Source organism: Eucyclogobius newberryi, unplaced genomic scaffold (assembly GCF_026437365.1).
Source record: "Eucyclogobius newberryi isolate DKJ021-1_F unplaced genomic scaffold, fEucNew1.0.hap1 SCAF_3, whole genome shotgun sequence".
In the NCBI taxonomy this organism is placed as follows: Eukaryota; Metazoa; Chordata; class Actinopteri; order Gobiiformes; family Gobiidae; genus Eucyclogobius; species Eucyclogobius newberryi.
The window spans coordinates 12,825,447-12,839,117 of record NW_027315945.1 but is presented as its reverse complement, the minus strand read 5'-3'; the positions used below and the strand labels follow the sequence as shown (position 1 = coordinate 12,839,117).

General features: G+C 43.0%; 2 protein-coding genes across 3 annotated transcripts in view; one reads left to right on the top strand and one right to left on the bottom strand.

Moving 5' to 3' along the window:
• ago3a (argonaute RISC catalytic component 3a) overlaps positions 1-13,671 on the top strand; it is a 479,754-nt gene that overhangs the window by 118,338 nt on the left and 347,745 nt on the right. The gene's annotated exons all lie outside the window — the stretch shown is intronic.
• The window catches only part of LOC140374521 (mannosyl-oligosaccharide 1,2-alpha-mannosidase IA), a 212,864-nt gene that overhangs the window by 89,895 nt on the left and 109,298 nt on the right, over positions 1-13,671 (bottom strand). The window lies entirely within an intron of this gene.

Genomic DNA, 13,671 nt, shown 5'->3' with positions numbered 1-13,671 from the left:
CTGATATTGCCATGAGGCAACATTATGATTATTGAGGAGCTCTGAGGGAGAATCGAGCAGAAGGAAACATTAATTAGTGAGTGTAATGACTGAGTTTGTAAGTGCTGTTGTAGCTTGTAGGTGTTCTGCCTCAGCTGCGCTCTGCTGTATTCCTGAGTGTATCTGATGATGGTTCCTCTGTCTCTGAGGCCTCGCCGAGCATGGCACACTTCCCCTGCCGGACCAGGCCCAACTCTACCTTGGCATAGCCCACATGCTGCGTTGTGCCAAAGAGCCGAGTAGAGTGCTGGCCAGTGCCGTGTCCGACGATGACGCTAATGTAATGATTTAGTGCTAATAAAGAGGCATCATTGTCACTGGGAAAAAGTCTGGGCACGGTGTACTCCAGGTTTGAGCCGGCGCACACTTCTCCAAGCCAAATTAGAGCAATGTGACAGAAGAAAGTAAGTTGATGAGCCAAGGCTAAAAATTAAGCAGATGACTACCTCTCCAATCAGAGGTGCAGCTTCACACTTATACCGCTAATTAACATGGATGCATCATGAAAGGGACCAATTATATCTGCTGCTGGAGCGGGCCGCACCAGCTCAACATGCTCCTCTACACGTACTGCCCCGGCTAAAAATGGAGCAGTCTGTATTCCCTTCTCTAACAACAAAGAGCTGCCTGAATGTGCATGCTTTTCTTTTAGTAATTGTGGAGCAATTATAGTCTTGATCAGCATCCAGGCTTGAAGAGCAGTCTGTGACATTAGCGTTAATAGCCTCTAAGCTGCGAAGCATGCTAAACAGTTTTTTTCTGCTGTTAAGAGATCGCTCAACTTAATGACACCACAAAACCAGAGACTACACAAAGGGCCAGGACACACAGCCTTCGGTCATCAAATTAAGAGTTCCCTGTAACAACAATAGAAAACAAAATTTTGCTGGCTGATGCTGACAGACTGGAGCAAGCCGTGATATACTCCACACAGTATATGCCGAGCTTAACTTCACTGAATATATCATCTAAAATTAAGTTAAAAACACAGATATCAGGGGCTCAATTGGTTGGAAAAATATGTAAAAAGCTTTTTCCATTAGGCACCTTTCTGGAAAAAAGTTATCGCTATAAATATTTTACATATTTTCCAAACAAAGTGAGTGCCAGATGTGTTTTTCTACAAACTGTACGCTTTGTCATGGTTATGTGGGCTTTCTGTCTACCTAAATTAAGTGTATGCGTATTACAACATAATTTAGGCTATGTGATCAACAAAAATGACATTACATATATTGTTCCTGTTTTTGTAACAATGGAAACTGAAAGGGCCCTAGTTAGTAACCTTAGTAGTGATTGTATGACGCAGACACTGCCATTGCAAACATTTTCCATAGAAAGGTTTCATGTGAACTAAGGTCATGAGAAAACAACAAGAGCCTGCTGCAAACAACCCTAATCTCAGTTCAGAAGCAATATCTCTGTACCGTTTTCATGTACAGGATTTCATTGTATGTAACCGTTCTCATTTGAGCAGAATGAAATTAAACTTTCTCACAGGACAGTTGGCAGCTATTCAATTGAATTGAATGTTAGATTGAACCTGTTAAAACTAAAATGTATAAATCAATAAGCAATATAGCTGTGTTATTTATTCATTCATTTTATGAGAGGGATTCAACATTTTATTGTTGTTTTTAAAATATATTTTGTGTACAGTCCTGTATATATGTGGCTGGTGTTAATGTCAAGTCAAATCAAGTAAACTATTGTTTCCAAAGCATCTTTTTCAACAGTGTGAGTCCTGTGAAGTTATGTGAACCAGCTTTCAAGTCTGTTTTACATAAGAGCGAATAACAAAAGGTTGCCTCAGGAAGGAATAAGACTTTAATTTCTCTGTAACAATCCCGACACGACAAAGCCTCTTTCATTTGCAGCAGCTCTCTGTGGTCACTCTAAATGCAAAGTGACACTGTGTGATTTCTCCCACAGTATTTCAAGCGACAAGTCTATGACAGTAATGCTCAGACGAAGCCATGGCACATCAAAATCACGCCTTGTTTTACGTGACTGCGCCGTTCGTGTACATTTTTCATGATGCAATTTAACAAGGCCGAGTTAGACGCTGCGGCGAATCTCCTTTGCCATTTCAAACCAATAACACTGATTAAATGGTCTTTCAGGGAGGCATTACTATAAATGATTGGATAATGCTTCCGGTCTTATCAGGTACCATCTTCATTTTATTTTCCTTGATAATACTTAGCTTTGTGAATTATGTAATGTATTAGCAGCTAACTGATTGGGTTTGCGTGCGCGGTCGGACAGTGTGAGAGCCCACACAGACACAGCAGACAAGAGAGCTTTAATACGCCTTATAAATGCATGGGTATTAACAGCTTTTAAATAATTAATCACAAACGGCGCATGCATTTGAGTAGATTCATAACTCAGCTCTCATTTGTCAGTTACTGTGCAGTTTTCGCACTAGTATTTTGGTCAGGAATTTGATATAATTCATTGAAAAGGATACATTGTGACTAATTAGTTTAATAACCTGCTATTGAGCTAACTTTTGACATTATCATTAGTTTACATACGTCATTCCCAACCTGGAGGGGTCCCTGGGGGTTCTTAGAGAAGAGGTCGATGGTGTGAACCTTACTGAAGGGATGACATGTTAATGGCTTCTATAAAATAGTTTATGAGATGAAAATCCTAATATTTGTCCTTATGACAGTAGCTTTTCAGGTGAAGGACAGGTAGAATATGGATTGGGAGAAAAAAATAATGAATATGCACTGGGAGAAAAAGGTTGGAAACTGCTGGTTTACATCAACTTTGTTTTGATCTGTGTTAGCTTGTCATTTCTTATCAACATTTAGTTTAAAACAAAAAAATCAGAAACATATACCTATACCAGCTACAACAGACACAAAGCCTCAAGAAAATCAATTAAATATGTTATTCTTCTAGGTTTCGTCAGAAAAGTGGGTATTTTGTTACAAAATCCTGCCTGGTGGCAGATGGAACTGAGCTTCCAAAGCTAGAATCTGGTGCATGGACTATGATACTGTATATTGTGTTTTTGAATAAATAAATAAAATGAAATATGCCAGGTTCTGAGCCAGCGTTGTGAGATTCTTGGCTCAGAACATTTTCTGAATTGCCCTGCCCTTAACATCCTTTCACCCAAATACAGTCCTGTCAACTCAAGCCTATGGGAAAAAATACATACATATATACACTACTCCTCCTACTGGATAACTGCTGCAGGTGATGATCTTTCAGCTGCAACACGGTATTTAAACTCAACTGATGCAGTGAGTGGCTTCTCATTTCTGAAACAACCATGTGGAAAGACAAATCCTGTGGTCATGGAAAAGATGTCAGTATGTTTGAGAAGAGTCAAATCATTGGCATCGAGCAGAGAAAACATCTAAGGAGAAGCAGAAACTAATATACTACAGATCTGAACCCCAGTGAGAGCGTTGAGGGCTGGAGCAGGCTTTGTGCAGTGGTCACTCTCTCATCATCAACACAAGATCTGTGTGAGAAATAATGACACACTGGATGTAAATAAATATTTTAAAAGTGCAGAAGCTTATTGAAACCATGCCACAGCAAATGTGTGCTGTAATCAAAGCTAAAGGTGGTCCTACGAAACATGTGCCCCTTTTTTCTGTGGTGACTTTCTTTTGCCAGACTGTGTATTGATATACGCTGTCTGGCTACACAGCAGACAAATTGATTCACATAGTAAACAAGAGTACCGTATCATAGCTGATGATCCCCTAATCTCAACGGCCACGCCCACATGGCGAGTCCTGGGCCCCACTCACAGGATGTCAGCCTGGCTTGACCTTAGCTTTGGGCCGTATCTTCAGCGAGGCGTAGGGCTGCACTGCCCTTCACACTGTTTGAATGCATACGCCTCCATGACCAGGAGCTACTCTCAGACTGTTCACAGCAGACAGGAGGTCAGAGAAGGCCAAGTCCAACTCTGAGGAGGTAAACAAGCTCTTTGCCGCGGGTCTGTTCTACACCCGCTCATATCACAAGGCTTTCACACTGAATACACAACTGGTAATTAAGAGCTAATAAAGAACAGTGTCACTTACAAGCCTGTTACATGTACAGAATAAAGACAGACCAACTGATTGTCATTCTAATGCAAGTCCCTCTCTGCCAAATAAATGAATAACTAATTCAGACTAATGTAGCACCTTCAGGTGCTACGTTACCTCGGAGCCAGGGCACTCCGAGCCCCCCCGCCGGCGCGTACCGCGTTTACACAAAGGAGGAACTCATGAAACTGCGGAGAACCGTCGTCTTACCCGGAGATTGTCACGTTATCCCGGCGGACATCCTGAGATTTTTATAAGAGATCTTCTACTGAGAGTGTTTTTCAAACTTCCTATAAGTGATCTGTTCTTTTCTTCTGTATCTACCTCTGTCCCTGTGTTGCAACAATGAAATTTCCCCATGTGGGACAATAAAGGATTATCTTACCTTCATAATAATGCACACAGTCTTTGTTGTTGCATGTACTGTATTGCTTTTCCTTTCCGTTGAAGATCATTCTGTATGGATCATATCTATGCATTTCTGTCTTTTACTTGTATCTACTTGCTAAAAAGAATACAATAAGTGAAGTGCATTTAAATATATATATATATATATATATATATATATATATATAGTCATGAGCAAGGATTAATAATTCTTGCCCCCAGACAACAACAACTTTTGGAAGAACCGTTAAATTGATTTTACGTTATGCCCAAAGCAAACAAAATACAGTCAAAAGTTTTAGTCTATACCAATAGTTCTTAAAGTCTCCAGGACTCCAGCGGTGTTGTGGTCATCCCACACACTCAAGTACACAAAAGTGTTCAGGAAGTTGTGATATCCTGGGGGTAATTTCAGAGACAGTATGATAAGGTTTTTTACTAAAGAAAAAGTCTACTCTCTGAGCCAACTTCCAGTCTGTGCAGAAAGACTCCATCTTGGGCTAACAAACCGGCCACTCTGTTTGGCCTTTTAGCTCAAGCCTTTAGCAACAACATGCTGTATCAAAAATCTCTAAAAGCTATATGAGCTAAATGCACAGTCAGTATTTGAAAAGGTGTCTTGATTTAACTACCCTGACATTAGATACTTTTACTGACTCATGTGTTGGTGTCTGCCATGTTTACCACAACATTTGAACCCAATGTTGCCCTTGGTATACAGAATTTGTTTGCTATGATGAGCTAAGCTAATATGCACTGATAATATAAACCTGCAGTTATTGTTTATTGTTGTTAACACAAAAACTGGTAACTGAAAATAAACTCTCAAGACCAGCTCTTTTTGACACTTGCCACAACTTTATTTTCTCTGTAAGATAAGATAAGATAAGATAAGATATTCCTTTATTGTCCCACATGGGGAAATTTCATTGGTGCAACGCAGGTAGATACAGAGGTAGATACAGAAGAACAGATCACTTATAGGAAGTCTGAGAAACACTTTCAGTAGAAGATCTCGTATAAATAAATAAAAACTCCCATAGACAAATAAATAAATAAATAAATACCATTTCATGTGATCCCGACAGTAATTGCACATGAATATATGTCACGACAGCACATAGATTGCACATGAATTTCACAGTAATTGCACATGAATTGCACATGAATTCCAACAGCAATTGCACATACGACAGAATTGCACATCAGTATTAGGTTAGGTCAGTATTGCGAGTGTTCAGTACTAACAGTTTTTGTTATAAAGTCTGACAGCAGCAGGAAGGAAAGACCTACGGAACCTTTCCTTCACACATCGGGGGTGGATCAGTCTCTCACTGAAGCTGCTCTCCAGAGCGGAGAGAGTGTCCTGCAGGGGGTGACACTCATGGTCCAGCATAGATGTGAATCTAGCCAGGACCCTCCTGTCCCCCACCTCCTGCACCGAGTCCAGAGCACAGCCCAGGACGGAGCTGGACTTCTTGATGACTTTGTCCAGCCTCTTCCTCTCCCTCTCTGTGATGCTGCTGCTCCAGCAGGCCACACCATACAGGAGGGCCGATGCCACCACAGAGTCGTAGAAGGTCTTCAGGAGTGGCCCTGTCACTCCAAAAGACCTGAGTCTCCTCAGGAGGTAGAGCCGACTCTGGCTCTTCCTGTACAGTGCGTCTGTGTTATGAGTCCAGTCCAGTTTGTGGTTCAGATGAACACCCAGTTACTTGTATGAGTCCACTCTCTCAATGTCCCGTCCCTGGATGTTCACTGGTGAAGGGGCAGTGGGGTGGCGTCTGCGGAAATCCACCACCATCTCCTTGGTCTTCCCCGCGTTGATGAGGAGGTGGTTCCGCTGACACCAGTCCACAAAGTCCTGCGCCAGTCCTCTGTACTCCGCGTCATCGTCGTCCATGATGAGTCCGATGATGGCAGAGTCGTCAGAGAACTTCTGCAGGACACAGCTGTCCGTGTCATGTCTGAAGTCTGCAGTGTAAAGGGTGAAGAGAAAGGGCGCGAGGACAGTGCCCTGGGGCGCCCCCACACTGCAGGTCCGAGTGTCAGACACACAGTTCCGGGCTCTCACAAACTGGGGTCGGTCTGTGAGGTAGTCCAGGATCCACTCTGCCAGGTCATACTCCACACCAGCCGTCTCCAGCTTGTCCCTCAGGAGCAGCGGCTGGATGGTGTTGAAGGCGCTGGAAAGATCGAAGAACAGAATCCTCACAGAGCTGCCAGGCTTTTCCAGGTGAGAGAGAGAGCGGTGCAGCAGGGAGATGACGGCGTCCTCCACTCCGATGCCAGACCGATATGCAAACTGCAGCGGGTCCATGGCTGAGCTCACGGTGGAGCGGAGGTGGTCCAGGACTAGCCGCTCCAGTGTCTTCATCAGGTGGGACGTGAGAGCCACTGGCCTGAAGCTGTTGAGTTCTTTGGGGCACGGTGTCTTAGGCACAGGTACCAGACAGGAGGTCTTCCAGACCTGTGGTACCACCCTCAGCTTCAGGCTCATGTTGAAGACATGCTCCATAACTCCACACAGTTCATCTGCGCAGGACTTAAAGAGCCTGGGGCTGATGCTGTCAGGTCCTGCTGCCTTCCTCACTTTAATCCTCTTCAGCTCACTCCTCACCTGTGCTGCTGTGACAGTCAGTGGTTGGCAGGGGGACTGTGTGCTGGGGGGATGGGTGAGTCCAGGCGAAGTGGGGAGCTGATGGTCCGGGGCAGATAAGCGAAGAGGAACAGATGCAGGGCATTGTCCAGCTGTGGAAAAGGGAGCATGCAGCTGTGCAGGGGGAGGGGCGGGTGACCGATCAAACCTCAAGAAGTGAGCATTTAAATCATTCACCCACTGTAGATCCCCCTCTGTCTGGGCAGGGGGGATTTTGAAGCCCGAGATGGTTTTCAGGCTTCTCCACAGTCCCTGAATGTTCTTTTGCTGCAGCTGCTCCTCCATCCTCCTCTTGTAGCCGGCCTCAGCCTGCCTGATCTTCCTCCTCAGCTCCTTCTGCACAGTCCTCAGCTCCTCCTTGTTCCCTGACCTGAAAGCTCTCTTCTTCTCCTTCAACAGAGCCTTCAGTTCACGGTTAATCCATGGCTTGTTGTTTGGAAAACACAGCACCGTCCGGGAGGGAACAATGTTCTCAAAACAGAAGTTGATGTAGTCCGTGATGCAGCTCAGTCCAGACAGTGGTGCTGAAGCAGTCCCTCAGAGCCTCCTCGCTCTCAGCAGACCACATCCTCACCTCACGGGACACCACAGGCTGCCTGCGCACGATGGGTTCATACACAGGCCTCAGATGTACAAGGTTGTGGTCCGAGCTGCCCAGGGGAGGGAGGGGGGAAGAAGAATAAGCCTCCTTTGTGTTGGCAAAAACAAGTCCAATGTTCTATTCTCTCTGGTGGGGCAGGTAACATACTGGGTGTATGTTGGTAGAACAGAAGAGGGAGAAGCGTGGTTAAAGTCACCAGAGATGAGGAAGAGAGCCTGTGGATGCTGTGTTTGCAGCCTACAAGTGCAGGAGAGCAGTGCTTCACAAGCATCTTCAGCATTGTTAGACGGGGCCACATAGACTGCGATCAAAATCACATGTGAGAACTCCCGGGGCAGATAATATGGCCTCATGCCAATAGCCAATAGTTCAATATCCCTGTTACATAGCTGCTCCTTCACTGTGCAGTGTTCGGGTTTGGACCAGCTCGTGTTCACATACACCGCCAGACCTCCACCTCTTTTCTTCAAGCATTCTTTCGTTCTGTCCGCCCGCAGCAGATGAAAATTGTCCAAACCTACAATAGAGTCTGGCATTTCTGCTGTTAACCAGGTCTCTGTGAAAATCAAGACGCTGCTGTCCCTATAAATCCTCTGGGACCGCATGAGGCTCGCTATTTCCGTAATTTTATTTTGAAGGGACCTCACGTTACCCATGACTACGGCGGGAACCGACTTCCTGTTTGTCCCTCTCTTCTCTCGGAGTTTACGTCCAGCCCGTCTGCCTCGTTGCGTTTTCCTTAGGATGTCCGCCGGGATAACGTCGCGATCTCCGGGTAAGACGACTGTTCTCCGTAGTTTCATGAGTTCCTCCTTTGTGTAAACGCGGTACGGCGCCGGCCGGGGGGCGGGTGCCGGAGCCGGGGGACTCAGAGCCAAGACACATCGCCACGACACGACGAAAACACTCAATCCAGCCAAATAAAGTCAAAACAAGTTAATTTAAAGCGATTCCAGTGCGTGTCCCGATCGTTCGTGAAGTTCCTCTTTCATATAAACGTGTACATAAACGTGTACCGACGACACGCCGTACTTTAGCGCGGCCGGAGGGCGCGGGGGGGCTGGTGGGCTCGCTCGGAGCTAGCTCACATCACAACAACACAACGAACGCAACGAAAAACGCTCAAATCCAGCCGAAAAAAGTCAAAACAGTTGAATTAAAAAACTATTCCAGCGCGTGTCCCTATCGTACAGTAAAATAGAAAAAATATACTAACTATATTTACAAAATATAGGAGATAAAGCACAATAAGTGTGAGAAAGAAGAGAGAGCGTTTACACCGGGCTGCCAGCTGTACCAGCGCCTTATGACGTATAATACATCCATTTGAGACTGTACTGTTCTGACCTTCTACCATGACCTCATCTTGTGCTGCTGTACTCCCTCTCCTCACTTTTAATTCCCCGGCGACCATTTTGACCCCTTTTGAGTAACAGTAAAACACCTTGGTGCCACTGAAACCTACGCCTTACCTGCAAACACCACAAGAGCAAACACCGTGCATACCCATACATCACAATATCTGCTAGCTTCCATCATAACAAGACTTCATCCTTTTTTGGCTGCTTCTCAATGGCACCCAGGAGATCTCACAGCCATTTAAGTCTCATCTGAGCGGTTGAATTATAATCCTGAATGTGCTAATTATCCAGTTACTTTGCTGCCCGGCTCACGGTTCAGCTCAGGAGACTTTTCCGCGGTGCAACATCAGGAGTTATTGTCAGCGCGTGTTGCTAGTTAGGCTCAAGAGCTTCCATGGGATTCATCCACAAACACACAGGGGGGCTTTTAGATCTTTAACCAGCTGCAAATCACAATGGAGAACCACTCTGACTAGGCCTAAAAGATACTGCCAACGCCTGTCTCAATAGCTCCATTTGCAACAAAGACAACTGGGGTAACTCGGGTAATTACTTGTGGATAAATCAATGATGAACATGCAAGTACTACAACAGGGCTGAGATCTAGGAAGAAATTGTCATCCTGTTGTTGTGTCTTTGGGCAAACTCTCCACCTGCTGAAAAAAGACTGTGTGATTGGTGAAGGTTTTAAATTCCACAAGGGAAGAAGGGAAGCCAGTTCTTGAATAATATGTCCCTAGGCAGCTTTTGCTAGGGAAATAGCTAAGGATGATCACAGACAAATGAACAAACAATGGACTTGCCCTTATTGTTTCGCTTCACGAGCGTACAATACCTATTATTAACCTCTTCAGATGGTGTAAAGTTTTAGAATTAAATGCTTTTCTACACACATAGAAATACTACTGCACAGACCATACTAGAGAGAGAAAAAAGCAATTTTGTTAATCTTAATTAAATTTCTTCCTATTTTTGTGCTTAGTACTGATCCTCTTTGCCCCTATAAGGCAGAGAGGTAAGTGCTGCATCTGTGTGATCTTTCCACGTAACGGCATTAAGACTTTGTAAAAGTGATGATAAAACCTCACAATACACAAGTTCCTATGTTTGTGAATTTTGTTCATTGGCAATGGAAATAAACCTTTTCTGAAAGTGGTCCCGTCCTAAACTACCTTCAATGTAAAATCATTTTTCTATACATTACTATGTTTCTGTTTTTGCAGATGGAGCCTGTTTGGATTTATTTTGTGCAACAGCTTAATGCGGGAATTATACATAAAAAATAAGAATGCAGAATACAACCATTTAGGTCAATGTAGCTGTAATAATGATTTTAAGTAAAAAATAAAGTGAAGAGAAAATTTCTTTTGTGAGAAAACCAATCAAAAGTTTTTCTCTGACTCCTGCCACTCAGTGACAAATGAGTCAGAACTAAAAGGTAAGCGCCTGACAGACAGTGGTGGAATACAGATTTGTCAGAATGATTCATTTCGGCTGCAAGCCTATATCGCTGCCCATTTCCTGATTACTGGGAGTGCTGTGACCGGTAATAAGTGATATAGAAAAGAAATAACACAGAGCCACAGATGTGAGGTGAAGGAAGAGAGGTTTAGTGAGGTAATAAAAGTGGGACGACCGGAGGGAATCGAATTCAATCTCCAAGTCTTCATTAGTCACTTTTCATTACTCCCCTAAAAGAGAAGGGCCGGATGGCCTGCCAGAGGACAAGCACTTGACCACAACTTCAAACCAATTATAGGTTAATTCAAATGTATGCACACTAAAGGTATATTAGAGTCTAAGCATGGGGCACTCTCTTTAAAGAACAATTGTGATGAAGACTTTGCCAAAGAGAACAGATATATGTAAAAAATATGTAAAACTTATTTGTAACCAAAGGGTCACTGTCCGGGTGCTGCCCAAGGCTCAGTGGCTTCCAGTCATCCATGACTTCTAACAGAATTTAAAAAAAAATCATTACAACCAAAAACATAATTTATTGTCCCAGTAGCATAATTTCCCCCTGATTTGACCCATCATTCAGTGCTGTTGGGGCAATCTGTCAGGAGAAAACAGTGACCACAGGCCCAGCAACCAGCTGCAGATCTCAAGCTTATAGTCAGGCCAGTCGGACATGTTTTGGGTTGATGGGGGAAACTGAAGCACCTGTGACGATCCCAGCTGAGCACCAGAAATAACTCCACAAAGAAAGGCCTCCCTCAATACAGGCATTAAACCCTCAACCATTCTGCTGTGAGGTGAAAGTGAGAACAATTTTACCACTGTGCCACAAGATAATTATTGTATTTATCATAAACATGGAAACCCTATATTTTACCAATAAACCATTTTGTGTATCATTCCTATAATTGGCCATGTCAGCGTGGATTGACTGAAATAAAAGCTTACACTAGACTTTTTGCCAATTAACTGTGACCAGATGGTATGTAGCATAGGTTATTTTTAGTTGACATGGGTGAAGTGTCTAAGCTTAGCTGATGTCCAGTATGCTACTGTGGGGAGACTTGTGTGAAACCTGCCAACAGATCTGTCGCTTTCATGTTACTAACAACTCACGAGCTGCTGTCACCGTGTATTGAGCTCTGGATGACGGACAAGTCTGAACTCATGAATCTAACAAGCTGTGAGTAAATGTGCCTGAAATGAGACGGCTGGCATGGATATTCAATTAAAACAGCGCACCTTGTACAGCTGTGTGGCTCAGTTGTGAAGCATTTGTGGGACAACTCACCTGCTGACAGTATGTGTGAGTTTGTCAAATGTTGTTTCCCTTTTCAGGCAACTCACGAGGCTTACAAGGGCCAAAAAGATCATCTGAGGCGCTGCATGAATAATGGGGATTCAAATATGACCACAAAAATCAATATTGTATCTATTTGTATATGTTTTATATTGGTGTCTAAAGTCCAGATCGAATTAGAAGAGACCTTTAAAAAAATGAAAATAAAACAAATAAAAAGTGCTGAATTCATGAATGGATGAAACTCTAATTCCTTACTAAACAAAGTTGGGAAGTTCTTTCACAGATTTCTCAAGTGGCCGTTTTTGATTATTATTAGGGTAGCAATGATTATTTTGGTAATCAATTAATCTGCTGATTATTCTTTCAATTACGGTAATCAACCCGGTGTTCAATTGTACAAGGCCGCTGAAGGTTTCTAACACATTTTTTATCAAAGTAAAGTTAAACTCCTGCAGCTAGAGAACTTCTATTGAGAATTGAGTATATTGAGTATATTTACAACAAAATTGGTTGCCAATTAAAAACTCCATCATGTGTCATTTTTGGGTGTACATGGAAATATAGATCCAAGTTTATTTATTTATTCTGCTCTGTCATAAAACATCTTCTCTCAGCACATATTACTGGAGTGTAGTTCAAAACGATTAATCAATTATAAAATTACTTGACAACTATTTCAATAATTTAGTGGTGACAATGAATTGATTAACTTAAAATTAAGCCCTTATTATTGTTATTGTTATTAATACTATTATTTATCTCTTTTTTGTCCCGCTGATGCAGTTGTAAGCAATTTTAAAATGTACCTTTTACAAAAATGAAATGCTGTGGTGAACACTTGACCGCAGCTGCCAGTCCGGACTTGCTTGTGGCAGAAGTGATCCAGCCAATAGTCAATAGCCAATAGGCACATGACAAAGACACATGAACTGGCAGAATGCGGCGTGTGTCTGTGCATGAAGATAGAGCGGGAAAGCCAGGTTCAAGAGCGCCTGTGCTTTTGATCCGTGGATAATTTAAAGCTCGCTCTTGTTTGTTATGGTTGGGAATTGGCAGTAATCATTGTGTTTTCAGGCAGTGAGGGACAAAAACAATGTAAGTAGACTTTCAGAGTGCTCAAGCTCTGATTATAAACTACTCACCAATGCCACTGAGAGTAGAGAAATACAGCAACAGGCCAAGCAAGGGTCACAACATTTCATAAGGCATAAAAAGCATACACAAAGTGAAAGCCACTAAAACAGTTATGAATTAAAAGCAACACAACAACACCTATACTATTTGATATTAACAAAATTTGATATTGCACCGAGATCAGACATATTAATAAGATTCTATTTAGATTCATAATTGAGTGTCTGCGTGATGTCACGCAGGCACTATATGTTCTTGTATTGTGAAAATGTTGTATTATTATATTTTCCATGATTTTCATTTAGCCAGTTTCAACTCCTTAACGCTTCAACCGATTTCAACATGTTATACCTCATTATGATCGCTTTCACAGTAGTACGTGTGCTATTACTTTTGACATTTGAACAACTTGTACTTTTTGCAGAATTTTCAAAAGTATTAGTACTTTTTCCCCATTTAAATGAATTTGGGCATTATGAGTGTCTGCAGAATTCTTTTTATTCTTTAGGGGGAGAGAGGGAGGGAGAGAGAGAGAGGGAGGGAGAGAGAGAGAGAGAGAGGGAGGGAGGGAGAGAGAGGGAGGGAGAGGGGGAGGGAGGGAGAGGGAGAGACGCAGACACTCCAGCAATGGCTTCAGCCATTGCAGATTTTCTAGTATC